Consider the following 18,741-nt stretch of genomic DNA (forward strand, 5'->3'; position numbering starts at 1 on the left):
ACAAGTAGGCTTCAATGACGTTACTGTGAAAAGCACCTAGTTGCCACATTCCGGCACCTGTTCGGGGAGGCTGGTACGGGAATTGAACCCACGCTGCTGACCTTGTTCTGCATTAGAAGCCAGCCATTTAGCCCACTGTGCTAAACCAGCCACTAACTGATGTGGATACAAGGTGAGTTTGCAATTCAGTACTCAGGCATTAAGAGCTGCCCGGGCCAAAGGGAAATCTGTAATAATAATAATCTTTATTGTCACAAGTAGGCTTACATTAACACCGCAATGAAGTTATTGTGAAGTGCCCCTCGTGGCCACACTCCGGCGCCTGTTCGGGTGCACAGAGGGAGAATTCAGAATGTCCAAATTACCTAGATAGATTGGAGAGTTGGGCAGAGAAATGGCAGATGGAGTTCAATCTAAGCAAATGCGAGGTGATGTATTTTGGAAGATCTAATTCAAGAGCGGACTATACGGTCAATGGAAGAGTCCTGTATAAAATTGATGTACAGAGAGATCTGGGAGTTCAGGTCCATTGTACCCTGAAGGTGGCAACGCAGGTTGATAGAGTGGTCAAGAAGGCATACAGCATGCTTGCCTTCATTGGACGGGGTAATGAGTACCAGAGTCAGCAGGTCATGTTACAGTTGTATAGGACTTTGGTTAGGCCACATCTGAAATACTGCGTGCAGTTCTGGCTGCCACATTATCAGAAGGATGTGGATGCTTTAGAGAGGGTGCAGAGGAGGTTCACCAGGATGTTGCCTGGTATGGAGGGTGCTAGCTATGAAGAAAGGTTGAGTAGATTAGGATTGTTTTTGTTGGAAAGACAGAGGTTGAGGGGGGACCTAATTGAGGTCTACAAAATTATGAGAGGTATGGACAGGGTGGATAGCAACAAGCTTTTTCCAAGAGTGGGGGGTGTCTATTACAAGGGGTCACGATTTCAAGGTGAGAGGGGGAAAGTTTAAGGGAGATGTGCGTGGAAAGCTTTTTACGCAGAGGGTGGTGGGTGCCTGGAACGCTTTACCAGCGGAGGTGGTAGAGGTGACACGATAGCATCATTTAAGATGCATGTAGACAGATATATGAATGGGTGGGGAACAGAGGGAAGTAGACCTTGGAAAATAGGCAACAGGTTTAGATAAAGGATCTGGAACGGCGCAGGCTGGGAGGGCCGAAGGGCCTGTTCCTGATGTATCTTTCTTTGTTTGTTCTAACAGCACATTTTTCGGGATTTGTGGGCAGAAACCGGAGCACCCGGAGGAAACCCACGCAGACACGTGGAGAACGTACAGACTCCGCACAGACAGTGACCCAAGCCGGGAATTGAACCTGGGGCCCTGACGCTGTGAAGCCACAGTGCTAACCACCGTGCAACTGTGCTGCCCTAAATCTGGCAGAGGGCTCCAGACGTCCATTCCTTACCATGGCAGCTGTACCATTCAGTACAATCAATGAAAAGAGAATAAGGGAGGGTTGTAGCACGGGTTTGCAAACCTCCCCACCAGAGGACATTCCCACATCACCAGACCCTTGATTTCCACATCAAAAAGGGTTTTACAGCACACCGGATTCGGCCTTCCACAGATTTCAGGCAAAGTGATGCAGGGTAGCATGTAAAATGGATGATTTCCAGTCAGATAGGTTCAGTTAACTTGAGGTACACATCTCTGAACTCTCTGCCGTAACCCAACAGTGGGACAGTGTCAGGGGCAACAGTAAGATTCAACGCTTAAAAAAAGAGTTTAAAGGTATCCATGAACAAGAGTGTGCAAGTGAAAAGTCTCTGCTACCAGTCATGTAATCTACACCACTGCACAGGAACCTCTACCATGAGCATTGCTGAGATCAGACACACAGAGGAAGCTGCAATGTTCACTGCCCATGGTCTCCCAGCTGCTGAGCAGAAGGAAACACAGGTAAGAGGGAAATACACAAAGATTAATTGGCCCAGAGAACTGAAGGCATTTTGTTCAGCATGTACAACTGTTGCTGAAAATAGTCCAAGAATGATTATTAATGAGTGGCTAAAAGGGAATTGTGGTAACAGGTACATAAATCTTTCTCATAATTTTTCACATGAATATGCATTGAGAAATTTTGAAAATATGCTGCTCTTGTCCTCAAAGATTTTAATCAACCTATAATCAAATATTCAAATGTGGAGGCTGACGAGGGAATGTGCAAAAACAACAATCATGAAAATGTTTGAAGATAAAATTGTGTGAGAGAACGTCATCATTCTTTTTTGAACAGATGATTATTGTATTAAAATGGAGCAAACAGCACCCCAGAGTTTACATAAAAATATCATAAACGCAATGGAGAGGATTTTAAAAGTCATTTGCGCCAATGAGATTTAAAAAATCTTTTTTTACGATTCAGTCCCCACCTGCCTTCCTTCTCATGTATATTTCACTCCCTATTCTCATCAGACAAAAAAAACACTTTCTTCAGATTTCCCCTTCATTCCCTGGGTGTTAACCATCACCTGTTGGGAGCAACAAGCTGAAAATCAGACATGGAGGATTTCATGCCAATTACAGGAACCAACTGATCTTCTGACTGTTAGTTAAAACGTTAGACAATCAATTCACTTATGTTCCTGGCTGAAATTCTTCTCTGTATAGTGTCCTTGCTGCATTATATTCAGGTGATAAAGGCAAAAATGTGCCTTGGAATCTCTCAGATTAATACTTATTTCAAAAAATTAATTCACATCTCCTCCTAATTCTCCTGATTATCATGGAGTCATACAGTGCAGACGAGGCCCTTTGGCCCATCAGAAGAACGTAAGAACTAGGAGCAGGAGTAGCCCATCTGGCCCCTTGAGCCTGCTCCGCCATTCAATGAGACCATGGCTGATCTTTTATGGACTCAGCTCCACTTTCCGACCCGAACACCATCACCCTTCATCCCTTTATTCTTCAAAAAACTATCCATCTTTATCTTAAAAACATTTAATGAAGGAGCCTCAACTGCTTCACGGGGCAAGGAATTCCATAGATTCACAACCCTTTGGGTGAAGAAGTTCCTCCTAAACTCAGTCCTAAATCTACTTCACCTTATTTTGAGGCTATGCCCCCTAGCTCTCCTTTCACCCCCCCCCCCCAGTGGAAACAACCTCCCCACATCTATCCTATCTATTTTTTCAGAATTTTATGTTTCTATAAGATCCCCCCTCATCCTTCGAAATTCCAACGAGTACAGCCCCAGTCTACTCAACCTCTCTTCATAATCCAACCCGTTCAACTCTGGGATTAACCTAGTGAATCTCCTCTGCACACCCTCCAGCGCCAGTATGTCCTTTCTCAGGTAAAGGGACCAAAACTGAACACAATACACCAGGTGTGGCCTCACTAACACCTTATACAATTGCAGCATAACCTCCCTAGTCTTAAACTCCATCCCTCTAGCAATGAAGGACAAAACTCCATTCGCCTTCTTAATCACCTGTTGCACCTGCAAACCAACATTTTGCGACCCATGCACTCGGACACCCAGGTCCCTCTGCACAGCAGCATGTTTTAATATTTTATCATTTAAATAATAATCACTTTTACTGTTATTCCTACCAACATGGATAACCTCATATCGAGTCGGCACTGACACATGAAAAGTACCTGGCCTGCCCACCTAATCCCATTCGCCAGCACTTGGCCATAGCCTTGAATGTTCTGACTTGCCAAGTGCTCATCCAGGTACTTTAATGCTTCACTATTTAATTGCACTTTTAGTTTATCCCTTCACCATGGCAAACAGTTTGTCTGATTAATAATTGATCAATTTTGTCAAAGAATAAAAAAGGTTCAAACGTAAAGCAGCATTTGCATTATTTTGAAATTCACTAAGTGTTTCCGACACACTGGATGAGTGAAATCTGCAGTGAGCATTATGTGGCAATGTGGATGTATCCATAGTGACACCCCCAACCCCTCAATTCCTAATGGCTCTGCAAAGTCCAGTGGGATTAATATTGGAGGGCATTCTGACCATAACTACCCGCTATCCTCTCCTGTCTCAAATCCAGAAACACCAGTTGTCCAGGTAGCTTTTCAGCTGAGGGGGTCACAGAGATAACTTCTGGAGTTTCCCCTCCTCCAAAGCAGCCACGTGGTGACTGCGGAGAGAAGGTTACTCAGGCTGGAGGCTCTGTCGGGACAGCCTTCGACACTGGATCAATGTCCAAACAACAAGCGGAAGACGGAAGTTGAGAATGCCTTTTAACCTTAAGCAACAATTTTATCAGTGAGTATCGAGCAGGCCTGGCATGTTTGTGCGCTGACAACAGGGAGGAGTGGGGCTGAGTGCGTGTGTTTGTGTCACTGTCTCAGTCTGTGTGTGTCAGTGTGTGTGTATCCACCTGTGTGTGCCATTGTATCAGTCTGTGTGTATCAGTGTGAGTATGTGTATCCATCTGTGTGTGTCGCTGTATCAGTCTCTGTATCAATGTGTGTGTGTCATTGTATCAGTCTGTGTGTGTCAATGTGTGTGTATCCATCTGTGTGTGTGTGTCACTGTATCAGTCTGTGTGTGTAAGTGTGTGTGTGTCAATGTGTGTGTCACTGTATCAGTCTGTGTCAATTTGTGTGTATCCATCTGTGTATGTGTGTCACTGTATCAGTCTGTGTGTGTAAGTGTGTGTGTGTCAATGTGTGTGTATCCATCTGTGTATGTGTGTCACTGTATCAGTCTGTGTGTGTAAGTGTGTGTGTCAATGTGTGTGTATCCATCTGTGTATGTGTGTCACTGTATCAGTCTGTGTGTGTAAGTGTGTGTGTGTCAATGTGTGTGTATCCATCTGTGTATGTGTGTCACTGTATCAGTCTGTGTGTGTAAGTGTGTGTGTGTCAATGTGTGTGTATCCATCTGTGTATGTGTGTCACTGTATCAGTCTGTGTGTCAGTGTGAGTGTGTCAATGTGTGTGTATCCATCTGTGTATGTGTGTCGCTGTATCAGTCTCTGTATCAATGTGTGTGTGTCACTGTATCGGTCTGTGTGTGTCAATGTGTGTGTATCCATCTGTGTGTGTGTGTCACTGTATCAGTCTGTGTGTCAGTGTGAGTGTATCAATGTGTGTGTGTCACTGTATCGGTCTGTGTGTGTCAATGTGTGTGTATCCATCTGTGTGTGTGTGTCACTATCAGTCTGTGTGTGTAAGTGTGTGTGTGTGTGTGTGTCAATGTGTGTGTCACTGTATCAGTCTGTGTGTGTAAGTGTGTGTGTTTCAATGTGTGTGTCACTGTATAGGTCTATGCATCAATGTGTGTGCTTGTCACTGTATCAGTCTGTGTGTCAATGTGTGTTTGTCACTGTATCAGTCTGTGTGTATCAATATATGTGCGTCCATCTGTGTGTGTGTCACTGTATCAGTATGTGTGTGTAAGTGTGTGTGTGTGTCAATGTGTATGTGTCACTGTATCAGTCTGTGTGACAATGTGTGTGTGTCCATCTGTGTGTGTGTCACTGTATCAGTCTGTGTATCAATATATGTGCGTCCATCTGTGTATGTGTGTTACTGTATCAGTCTGTGTGTCAATGTGTGTGTTTTTCACTGCATCAGTATGTGTGTATGAGTGTGTGTGTGTGTCAATGTGTGTGTGTCACTGTATCAGCCTGTGTGTCAATGTGTGTGTGTCCATCTGTGTGTGTGTCACTGTATCAGTCTGTGGGTGTAAGTGTGTGTGTGTCAATGTGTGTGTGTCATTGTATCAGTCAGTGTCAATGTGTGTGTGTCCATCTGTGTGTGTGTCACTGTATCAGTATGTGTGTGTAAGTGTGTGTGTTTGTCAATGTGTGTGTGTCATTGTATCAGCCTGTGTGTCAATGTGTGTGTGTCCATCTGTGTGTGTGTCACTGTATCAGTCTGTGGGTGTAAGTGTGTGTGTGTCAATGTGTGTGTGTCATTGTATCATTCTGTGTCAATGTGTGTCCATCTATGTGTGTCACTGTATCAGCCTGTGTGTCAATGTATGTGTGTCCATCTGTGTGTGTGTCACTGTATCAGTCTGTGGGTGTCAATGTGTGTGTGTCCATCTGTGTGTGTGTCATTGTATCAGCCTGTGTGTCAATGTGTGTGTGTCCATCTGTGTGTGTGTCACTGTATCAGTCTGTGGGTGTAAGTGTGTGTGTGTCAATGTGTGTGTGTCACTGTATCAGTCTGTGTGTGTAAGTGTGTGTGTGTCAATGTGTGTGTGTCACTGTATCAGTCTGTGGGTTTAAGTGTGTGTGTGTCAATGTGTGTGTGTCACTGTATCAGTCTGTGTGTGTAAGTGTGTGTGTGTCAATGTGTGTGTGTCACTGTATCAGTCTGTGGGTTTAATTGTGTGTGTGTCAATGTGTGTGTGTCACTGTATCAGTCTGTGAGTGTAAGTGTGTGTGTGTCAATGTGTGTGTGTCACTGTGTCAGTCAGTGTGTGCCCGTGTGTGTGTATTCATCTCTGTGCATGTCACTGTTTCAGCATTTTAAGTGTGTGTGTTCATCTCTGTGTGTGTGTCACTGTATCAGCCTGTGTCTATGTGCGAGCGTGCATGCCTGTTTGATGTGTGCCACTGTATGTGTGTGTCTGTGTGTATAACATTGTGTCTGTGTGCATCTGTGTGTGTTTTTTGATGGTGTGTGTCTTTGTTTGTCTGTGTGTGTCTGAGTGTGTATTTGTTTGACTGTGTGTGTTTGTTTGTCTGTGTGTCTGTTTGGCTGTGTGTGTGTGTATTTGCTTGACGATGTGTGTGTTTGTTTGACTGTGTGTGTGTTTGTTTGTCTCTGTGTGTGTAAGTTTTGCTGTGTGTGTTTGTTTGCCTGCCTGTGTGTGTGTGTTTGCCTGTATGTGTACTAAAATGGTGTCCCCTTGGAAAACAATTTGGAAACCTCTGCTGTAGATTGTGCAAATTAAGAACTTGAGATAACTGCAATTATTTTTGTTTTCCAACTAAGGGACAATTTAGCGTGCCCAATCCACCTACCCTGCACATCTTTTTGGGTTGTGGGGGCAAAACGTCTGGCAAGCATGGGGAGAATGTGCAAACTCCACATGGACAGTGACCCAGAGCCGGGATCAAACCTGGGACCTCAGCGCCGTGAGGCAGCAATGCTAACCACTGCGCCGCCATGCTGCCCTTTTATACGGATCTTAACCATGAATGATCTCAGGCCACCGCCCCCTTAGCCGGGGAGCTTGTATTCGGGGAGACTCATGGGGAGACTGATTGCTTCAAGTCTCGTGCGGGTTATAACAATTGGATACGACAAATGCATTGGGAGTCACAAGCCTGAAGTATATTTGTAAAGGAGTGCATTGGTTAAATGTCGATGGTGCTCAATTTTATTCTGGATCCCTGGACATTAGAGCATCATTATTTTCAAATGAATGGATTTAAAAACACAGACATTGGTGCCTCAACACAGTTGTTGCACGTTTAGTGTCTCAGGTACATATTTCTAAGTTCACATACTTATGGGTTGTTATTATTTACTCAAACTAAATCAGAGAGAAAGAAGTAGCAAGGGAGCTGGAGCACGCAATATGATGGCGTATTCACTAAAATCCTTCTGATTCAGGAAAGTACAATACTCTTTTGTCACTGCGAGACATCAAAAATTACCTGAAATATCTTATCCACCCATTTCTCAATTCTACGTGGCCCAAACGGCCGATTAAAAATAAAGATGCATTTTTCACAACTGAGCAAAAAAGCTGCCACTTATTTTATCATTCATCCCTATTACATAACATTTTAACTTATTTTTCACTCGTACAGTTAGTGAACATCTTTGCATTATTCCACCTTACAATGCTGTATCACAGCAATGAAATTAAAACTGCAACTCCTCTTGACACAGTTTCATTTAATACATCCGCTCTACTTACAGGTAAAATAAAACCTTTAAGTATTTGCTTGAAGCATCACATCATTTTTTTTCCCCCGAATGCACCCAGCATTTGAAAGCACTGGTGTACGACAACTGCACACCATAGCTGTTAAATACGAAAATAGATGATGGCTCCAAAACGTCTTTATACCTGTCTTGTGAATAGAGAGTTCGATATATTTGATCCTTTAGTCAGAGAGAACTGAGATGTATTACACCAAGTTTACAATGGGCATTGGTTTCCATCTAATTCTGGTCATGTCATCATAATGACCTGAATTGATTGGGTTACAATGCATCTATTTTTCATATTCTTCACTGGAGCGTGGAGCCAGGCTGGACCAATTTGCCTCTTGTGCAAACTATAAATTCTGAACTGGTAGGAAAACTGCTTATACAAACATAATTTAAATGGATTAGCTTTTGGGTACGTATACAACCAGAGAAAAGATGTGGGAGAGCAGGGGTGTCTGCAGCATTGAATCATGGAATCATATCATGGTTACTGCACATGAAGAGGCCATTTAGTCTATCATGTCCCGGCTAGTTCCACTCCCTCTCCGCCGCCCCCCCCCCCCCCCCCCCAGTCTTGTTCTTGTCTCGTTCGGTAATTTCCCAATTTCCTATTATCAACAAGATGTGAAATTTCACACTTGGAGGAGGTCCAGATTTGAAGTTTACGCTGTAAACAGAACTTTTGCAAATTAATGCAGCAACTCAAGCCCACACGCACGCTATGCTTTTTGTTTCCTGTACCAATTCCCCACTCACATGCCGTCAACATTTAACAAGACCTTGGGTTTATCAGTCCAGCTGAAGAAAAGCAAATTGCCTCTCCATCTCTCTCTCTCTCTGTGCCACGGCTCAAACCTACCTGTTTAAGCAGGTTCTCGCCGAGCACGTTTACACAGAAAACCAACTGAGGGAAGCGGGTTCACCTTCACTACACTGTAGCACTGCCAACTGCGGCCAGGGTGAAAAAAGACTCAAAACCTGGTTACAGGACTGAAGGGAAGGCAAACAAACTGCAATTCTAATCCTGATAATTCCTTTCTAATCCTTCTTGATCACCTTGGAGAAATAAATCCTATGAAGAGATAATCTTTAATAAGTGATTCACACAATAAAATGCCATTTGTGCTCATTCGCGTGCATTTGCATTCAAAAGAGGAGCACAAGGAGAGGGAATTGGAATTCTAAAAAAAAAGATGTGTGCAGTGTTGGGAAAAGGAGCCATGAAAAGGAAATCTCAGAGCATAATTTGTAAAATTAATCCAGAGTTTGCAATTCTAATGAAAGATAACTGACTCAAATATAACTTTGCATCTTTAATTATTCTCATGAAGGTATAATCAGGAAGATTTGTGCCAATTTGAGTAGCTTTGCTTGATTATAATTTCTCAAAGAAAGTGGATTTGTACTCCCTCTTACTCATGGGTAATGTATTTGACGAGGTAGATGTTTGCAACATGTGTATATCAGTCAGGAAATTCAAATTCTCTGGTTGGTTGGTGCACACATCTTGTACAAATGGGAGACATTTCAACACAGGTCAGAGTGATGACAAAAGAATATTCACCAATCAGTTTTACACTCTAGGACAGAGAGAGGAAATGTTTCGTAGCAAGCAGCATCCCAAATGTGAACTTCCGAATTCAGGTTGTTGAAGGTTGCCCATCAAAGACATTTTGTCAGGAAAAGATGTGATTTTAATGAAGTGTTGGAGACAGTGAAATCAACCGAAAAGCTAGGTGGAAGACTTGGGAAATGAGCCAAAGATCGATATCAAGAAATTAAATATTAAGCAATGAAAACCAAAACAACAAACACAGAAGCTCAAGGCAAGGAATATTATTCCTGTCACACACACAAATGGGAGTATGAATCAAGAGAAAATCACATTGACGGTGTAAGAATATTCCACACTGCTGAACTTGCAGACACAAACATGTTACAGAAGTGTTACAACCCCTTTGGGGGCCAAGGACTCTGCTCCTTTTGAATCCTGCCTTACATAGCTGAGTATGAGCTTCCTCAGTAATTAGGGTGCTGTTTCCCCTTAACAAGGGAAACGACTCAGTATAAAAACCCTGACTTGGGTGCAGCAGGTCAGGGAGGGCATGGCCCTTCGGGGAAAAGAGTTGTTTTGTTATTTTGTGTATAATGACAATAATCTTTATTATTGTCACAAGTAGACTTACATTAACACTGCAGTGAAGTTACTGTGAAAAGCCCCTAGTCGCCACATTCTGGCGCCTGTTCGGGTACACAGAGGGAGAATTCAGAATGTGCAATTCACCTAACAAGCACGTCTTTCGAGACTTGTGGGAGGAAACCGGAGCACCCACAGGAAACCCACGCAGACAGACAGTGACCCAAGCCGGGAATCAAACCTGGGTCCCTGGAGCTGTACCGTGAGTTCCTGTTCTCTCTCCCGCCATGTTACACAAGAAGGACAACACTTTTTAAAAATAAATTTAGAGTACCCAATTCATTTTTTTCCAATTAAGGGGCAATTTAGCGTGGCCAATCTACCTACCCTGCACACCTTTGGGTTGTGGGGGCTAAACCCACGCAAACATGGGGAGAATGTGCAAACTCCACATGGACAGTGACCCGGAGCCGGGATCGAACCTGTGACCTCGGCCCCGTGAGGCAGCAGGGCTAATCCACAACGCCACTGTGCTGCCAGGACAATGCTGAGATGGAGCCACAAGACAGGACTTCAAGCAAAGGATTTACGCACTTTATCGCATATCTTCAAACTATTCCAACTTGCTTCAAGTTTTTATGATTTAAGGTGATTGTTCAAAAGGAAAATACAGGAAGCAAAAACTCCACAAGATTTGACTGACAAAATGATGAGTTGATTTGTTGTTGGATGGTGCTGTTTGGTCAAACATTAAGAGACCTCCCAACTCAACAATGCCACTAGGCCTTTGATCGGAAGCAATAATCGGGCAAGATCTCAGTTTAACACCTGATCAGAACGATGCTACTCGTGGCAATGCAGAACTCCATCATCAGGGCACTGGAATAAACGTCGAGATTAACGTGTTCAGTCTTGGAGTGGACCTAAACATTCAAATCTCCTGTTCAGAAGCAAAAATGGTACTAACCGATCTAAGCCTGGTACCATCAAGAAACAAAAACTTAACAAATCAGAAATAATACAGGGAAATGCCAAATTAATTCAGATGATGGCACATGACCTGTTCAATGTAAAAAGACAAAACAAGTGGTGATAACTAGAGGTGAAAATAATGCCACACAAAAGCAAAAGCCCAAGCTACGGGAAAATAAAATGACATAAGATCAACTGAAAGGCTGTTCCAATCGTTGGAAATGTTTTGTCATTTATTACTAGGTTCTTATGCTGCAACAAAGCACCCAAGGAAAGGACTATCTATGAATGAAATTAATGTCGAGTTAATTAGATCAGGCGTGTTACCAAATTGAATGGTAACTCGCTGCCAATGAACACACTGGGAGCAGTGACCACCAATCATTTGAACAGGAAATGGATAGGCACCTGAGGGGAACAAACTTGCAGCAATACAGGGAGAGGGTGGGGAATGGGATTGACTTAATTGCTCCACAGAGGCTCAACACAGACTGGATGGGCCAAATATCCTCCATCAGGGCCAGAATGACTCCATGACTCTCAAGGTAGTATACAATTGAAACCATCCAAAACATTATTACTTCACAGCACTCACTGCTCACAGCAGTCTCAAGCTATACAAAAAGGTGAACCTTTAATTCTTCCCATGATCCGACTATTTCAGGATGTTACTCAATCAGCATCAGAATATCAATTGAGCATGTCAAATGTTAAATTGTCCATCTATCTACTCCAATAGATTATGCTTAATGAAGCATTACCCTGCTTATTCAGAAAAAGTGTATTTGGTAAGATGTTTGTTGGCTGTGCATATTTAAGAAGATGGTCTGTCACACAACACAGGAAGTGTGAGGTAGTTCCAAAGATGCTTCTACTGAGAGGTAGCTCTGGGGTGAGGAACTTACAAGAAGCAGATCAAGTTGATCTCACACACTATTACTAACTTTATTGTGCTCTCAGAGTCATGAAGCCACGATAACGTTAATGGAGTCCCATCCAGTGCATGCTGACTCTCTTGAACAATTAAGCCCATCCCATTCCCCTTTCTATCTTTGTATCCCAACAAGTTTATTCCCATAAAGGGCACATCCATTTTCCTTTTCAGATTATTGACAATCTCTGCCTACACTGAATTCATAAACAGCAAATTTAGATTCAATTTGGCAACATGATGTGAAAATACATGATAAAGTCTCACATCAGTTGAAAGATCCACTGTACGTTAATACTGTAGTTCAATACTTTCAGATCACATACAGAACACTACACAAGCTCTGGGACGTTTCCCAGGAACAGATGAACAATCTGTTGAGGTGGATGTTCACCATCTCTGACAGAGCAATGGTATAATCTGAACAAGAGGCACTAACAGTACCGCAAGGGCTATCACACATTCATGATCACAATTTGAGCTTGTTACCGACCATAAATTCCTTTAAATATCTTTCCAAGATAACGGAGACAGATTTCCAGCCGTGTTGCGCCAGGCACAAATCCGGCTCTGTTAAAACATAGAGCATTACAGCGCAGTACAGGCCCTTCGGCCCTCGATGTTGCACCGACCTGTGAAACCCCTCTAAAGCCCATCTACACTATCCCCTTAACATTGGGAGAATTCTGTGTGAGCTCCGAAATGGGATTTGATCTGGGTGTCATGCGTCCGATCTTCCTAGCTCGCTCAAGCTAGCGTGATCTCTTTCACTCCCTCAATGGACATGGACCAGATTAACATATTTCAATCTTCATTTCTTTAATACTGGATTATCCTGGTTTCTGCAATTCTCCCAAGTGCCGGGAAAGCAGGAAGCCGGCGAGAATCACTGCCATTATCCACAATCTGAGAACAAGCTTAACCCATTGGAGTAGATAGATGGGCAAATTAACCAGTAAATAAGAAATACTTCACCAGAAAAAGACAAAAGTAAACAACGATCTAATCCAAACAAATAAATCCAGACAAATAAACCACTAAAGAACAAGCTGATAAGGGAAAGTGATCTGGATTTGTCTCTGTTATCCTGGATTATATAAGAGAATAAACCACAGTAAACAGGAGCAGGGCAGTCATTTGATCCCTCCGGCCTGCTCCGCAATTCCAATTGTTCATGTCTGATGTCCTACCTCCATGTCTCGGCATTATCACCTTACGCCGCTTAGTGTCCAAAGATCTACCACCCCCTGCCTTGATTATACACAAACTCTGCCGAGTGTGGGCCGGATTGTGTCGAGGGTGGTGCGGGTCAGGTTGGGGGTTAAGGTGGGGTTGGGGGGTGCTGGAGTCAGTGGGGTGAGGTCAGGATCAGGGGCTGGGTTGAGCCATGTCAAGAGGTGGACTGTTGGTCAGTGGGGAGGGGGATCGAGTTGGAGGGGTGGAAAATCCTGTGCAGGAGGGGAATACCATGAGGGTGTGGTGCTTAGTTGGGGGGGGGGGGGGGGGCTGTGGGAAATCCCGTGGGGGGATCGGGAGTTTGGGGATGTCCTGTGTGGGGCTCGGTCTGGGTCTTTAAAATAGTTAATAATAATAATCTTTATTATTATGCTGAAGTTATGCTGAAATTAGAAGTACTTTTCTTTCTTTTAACTTTTCCAGAGTAACTATTCTCATGTCACTTGGCAGAAATGTCCGAAATTAACGATTTAAACCCTTTCTCGATGGTTCCTAGCCCAGCGAAATTTCCCAGGGGAAGTTAGTGCTTCTGGCTAATTGCTGGCTAAACCCTGACCTGGGAATTCTTGAGAGGGAAGCACGACAACGGGTAAGTTTAACGGTCCCGACACCGCAGAAAGTCTCGCAGAAGGGACAGTTAATTTGACGGGCTATTGAAAGGTCCTCTGACCTCGGTGGGGGTGGGAGGGGGGGGATTTCCGGTCGCTGAGTGAGCGGGAGGGGGAAAATCCCACCCAATGTCTATCATAGAGACAAGAAATTATTGTTTTTTTGTAAATTGAGAAATGTGATGTGAAGATATTGCTGACAACAGCTGTATTCAGGTAAAAGGTAAATCAACTCCCAGAAAGGTGCACAACGGTTAGCACTGTTGCTTCACAGCGGCAGGGACCGGGGTTCAATTCCGACTCGGGTGACTGTGTGGTGTTTGCACATTTTCCCCATGTCTGTGTGGGTTTCCTCCGGGTGCTCCGGTTTCCTCCCACAGTCCAAAGATATGCAGGTTGGGTGGATTGGCCATGCTAAATTGCCCTTAGTGTCCAAAAGGTTAGGTGGGCTTACTGGGATAGGGTGGGGGAATGGGCCTCGGGAGGGTGCTCTTTTGGAGGGTCAGTGGAGCTTCGATGGGCCGAGTGGCCTCCTTGTGCACTATAGTGGTTCTATGATTCTATAATAAGACAAAGGGAAACAACAACTGTTAACCCTGCAAAGTCCTCCTCACTAACATTTGTGCCAAAGGTGGGAGAGCTATCTCACAAAACAGTCAAGCAACAGTCATACTGACAGAATCATATCTCACAGACAACATTCCAGACATCACCATCACCATCCCTGGGTATGTCCTGTCCCACCATCAGGACAGACCTGCCATAGGTAGCAGCACATTCGGGAGGGAGTTACCCTGAGAGTCCCCAACATTGACTCTAGACCCCAGGAAGTCCCATGGCTTCAGGTTAAACATGGGCAAGGAAACCTCCTGCTGATTACTACGTACCGGCCACGTTTTATTTAATTTAACTAAGAGCTGTTAAACATACTTGCACTGTGGGTCGAAACTCTGTTAGATTGATTGAAGACCTATGCCTAACCTGACCAGCCTATACTGCTAGCACATGGTGGATGTTTGTGCTACTGACTGCGGACTCTGTCTGTCTCAGAGGCTGCATCCCGAATGAGCGGGAAAACTAGTGCCCTCTGGCTTTATAGTGACTGTGCCCTAACTGGTGATTGGTCTTGCAGTGTGTCAGTCAGTGTGTGTCTATGCACCATCATATACTTATGTGTATTTTATGACAGGCTTGATATTCACACTAAATGCCTGTCAAATGTCATTCTAACTTTCCTAATGCGGGTATCATCAATCAACTACTGGTTTGGTGCTGCTGTGGATTCAATCGACTAAAAGGCAAACTGGTTTGGAGGAAATAATGACCCTTTTATCATTGATAATTGTACACCCAAAGTAGACACAGAATTTTCTCATTTTATGCCTGAATTCATGCAATTTAATCTTTGAATAACAATCACCAGAACAGAGGGTTTAGAGATCACTCTGTTGTTCTCTGAAAATGTATCGGTGAACAATCTGGGAATAAATGTCCCCCACCAGGTAGTTTATTCAATTTGTTCACTCAACACCTCGCAAAATGGAAGCTGCTGAAGTACCCAGATAGGAGATGGCAACATGCAATATGCTTCAGCTGAACTGGGCAATAATTTGCTTCTGTCGGTCAATATATTTTAAATACGCTTTCAGCATTCCACTGAGTGTTGATAACAAGAAAATATCAGGAGCAGCACAGGACAGGGGGGAATGCTAAAGGCCAAATGAACAGTGATAGCAGACACAAAGTGAAACCAGCCAGAAATCACACACATCGGAAAAAAACTGGAAATGTAGATCGATTGTGAAAAAGCTGCAGACAGCATTCAATGCTAATAAGGTTCAAGAACCCCTTTTTATGAAAGCAGCACTCCTCATCCAGTCATTACTAGCAGTGAATCCAGTGGGACAGGAGTATTGCAACTGTTAGCTGTGGACTGAATAACCAAACAGTGATCATTTCTCATCAGTTATTTCCCACATCTTTTCCTCACGCTCAACTTCAAAATGATATGAGAGAGGCGAGCAGATTTGAATGTATCAGAGTTGCATCTGCTGACAAATACGGGGTGCAATTTTCCCCAAATTTTCCAGATAAGCTGCTTCACAGAAACATTTTCCCACCTGATTAAACAGCGGCCTGTGCAATTTTAAAGTGCTGACGAGGGTCACACAGGCAGCTGGAGGGGTGGGGCCTAAGCATGTCGGCATAGCCCAGATCATAGAATCATGAAATCGTAGAATTTACAGTGCAGAAGGAGGCCATTCGGCCCATTGAGTCCGCACAGGCCCTTGGAAAGAGCACCCTACCTAAGCCCACACCTCGACCCTATCCCCCCACTGCCACCCTAGTCCTGTAACCCCACCTAACCCAACCTTTTGTTTTTGGACACGAAGAGCAATTTATCATGGCCAATCCATATCTGCACATCATGACTGTGGGAGGAAACCGGAGCACCCGGAGGAAACCCACGCAGACATGGGGAGAACGTGCAGACTCCGCACAGACAGTGACCCAGCCGGGAATCGAACCTGGGAACCTGGAGCTCTGAAGCAACTGTGCTAACCACTGTGCTACCGTGCTGTCCACATTAGGGCCAAGATTCTGAGATCACCATGCTACTTTTAAATTTAATTCTCAAAGTTACATTTAGGGTCCCCCCACAGGGAGATCGGAGCATTCCCCCACCATAATACCAACATCGAAGCACACACCCCCTGCAGGCTCTGGAGCTTTCCCCTGTCTCCCCACTCCCCTCTGAGGCACCAGGAATTTCCCCTACCCCTTCCCATTCCTCCACAGGCATTGGGGGTCTTCCCTCTCCCCCAACTCCCCTCTGAGGCATCAGGGCTTTGCCCTTCCCCTCCCCACCCTTCCACAGGCAATGGGGCTCTCCCCTCTCACCACACGTAAGGAGAAACCCCCAATGGAGGATGGTTACCTGCTGCCAGAGTTCCCTTGGCACTGCCACCTGCACATTATCCCTTGGCACTGCCCCCTTTGCAGGGGTGACGGGGGGGCAATGTCCAGACTTGCCCCTCAACCCCTGGGGCCTCCATGTGGCCGACATGACTGATCACACTGTCAGGGTGGGACGATACATTGTGGGCAACTGCTACACACCCAACACATTTGTTATATTAAAATGTATTTAAATCTATGGAACCAGGTCCATGCCCTCGCTGGACAGAAATGTAATTATGTCACCGGCGGGGTTAGAGATCTCATTGGCACAAATCTCATTTAATCCCATAACAGGACTTGCACGGTCAGCACGGTGACGTAGTGGTTAGCATTGCTGCCTCACGGCGCCAAACTCCCAGGTTTGATCCCGGCTCTGGGTCACTGTCTGTGTGGAGTTTGCACATTCTCCCCCGTGTCTGCGTGGATTTTGCCCCCACAACCCAAAGATGTGCTGGGTAGGTGGATTGGCCATGCTAAATTGCCCCTTAATTGGAAAAAATGAATTGGGTAATCTAAATTTATAAAACAAAATTAAAAAAAATAACAGGACTTCCATATCGCGCCCAATGCTGATGAAAATCATTGCTGACTGATTCCCAATTTGCTACTAATACCAATGCACAATGGCCCACAATAACTGACCACATAGACAGACTGTTTCTGAGCCCACACTACTGCAAAATGAAACAGCATGCAGCTTGGAAGAAAGTGGAGCTATTGTGGCAGAAACTGACATTGAAGTTATCTATCAACATGTGACTGCTGCTTACCCTCATTATGTTACCTCCACATTTACTTCAATCATTTTCTTACACTATGAGGAAGTCTGAAGCTTGTTCTGCGACCTGCCGGACACCAAGCCTCCATTGTTTAATTCTTCAAGACTAATTGTTTGATTGAGAAGATGGAGCAAAGTATTTTTACCTGGAGACATTGACAGCAGCCTTTGAGTTTACAATGAGTTGGCTCTCAGTCCCCCAAAGTCCCAGAAAAGTGTCATACATATCGAGTTGAAAACAATTTTGTTTTCCATTCACTTCTAAGATGAAAGGGAGTTGAGATCAAGGATAGCTAATTAATATTTCTAACTGGATGAAAAGTTAATACAATCATAAATAAGGAAGAGGGCAGAGGAAACCATTTTTGAGATCGGGTTACAGACTTCCCAACAGTGCAATTCATAAACGGACAGTACATTTGTGTCAATCGAAGAGAAGAGGCTTCTTGAATTTGCCAGGTATCACAACCAGGCATGTGAGGGAGATTGTCTCTGGTAAAAGAGGTGCAACCTGCCAAAGGTTCCAAGAGGTTTCTTCTGGCATATCTAGAGGGAAGAAGAATCATCGTATCTGCTATTGGTGGATTTAAGAAGCTCTCCAAAATCAGAGGGAATGGCAGGAGACAGTCACTCAAAATTGTCATTCGACAAAATGGGAACATGGAAATCCATTAAATCTGGGAACAAGTGTGCACTATTTGCTTGCTTGAAGGACTGTAATAACTTGGGAAATCTGATGGGTGGTAAGTTAATAAGAAGAACATCACTTTATATGCTTTAAAGTATAGGTTGCCTACAGATATAAAGTAGTTTTCAGTCAATCATGTTTTTAGTCATTTATTCCAGTAAAAGTTTTAAAACATGAATTCATGTCATTATTTCAGCTAGTAACAGGAAGCTCAACTCTCTTTTAAAATTTATCCAGTTCCACGTTAGCGGAATTACGGTAATCCGAAGTGTATCAAAAAGTGTCAAAAATCTAAATTTGCAAAGTGAATAATGCCACCTGTCCATTTTGCGGCGATAGATAAACCTTGAGCCTTCAGTTCTCACAGGTCCTTTCTGAAATCTGCTGCTGCTGCAAAAAATGGAACTTTGTGTATTTTTTGCTTTTCTCTGAAAAATAAGTGATTACCTATGAGGAATAATGTTCTGGAATTTTGATCCTGGATCTCTGGGGTCGGCTCTTTCATGAGAGGGTTTCTAGTGGGGCATGGTTATGGGGGTTGTCTGGT

General features: G+C 44.0%; 1 protein-coding gene across 6 annotated transcripts in view; it reads right to left on the reverse strand.

Moving 5' to 3' along the window:
* Positions 1-18,741, reverse strand: part of LOC119965741 (cadherin-18-like) — a 787,515-nt gene that overhangs the window by 386,368 nt on the left and 382,406 nt on the right. The window contains exon 1 of one of the 6 annotated variants that reach the window (XM_038796512.1): positions 8,743-8,835. The exons of the other annotated variants lie outside the window; for them this stretch is intronic. The gene's annotated coding sequence lies outside the window, so the exon portion shown is untranslated. Of the gene's footprint in view, positions 1-8,742; positions 8,836-18,741 lie in introns of those variants that run through there. 6 annotated transcript variants of the gene reach the window in all.

Source organism: Scyliorhinus canicula, chromosome 5 (genome assembly GCF_902713615.1).
Source record: "Scyliorhinus canicula chromosome 5, sScyCan1.1, whole genome shotgun sequence".
Classification (NCBI taxonomy): Eukaryota; Metazoa; Chordata; class Chondrichthyes; order Carcharhiniformes; family Scyliorhinidae; genus Scyliorhinus; species Scyliorhinus canicula.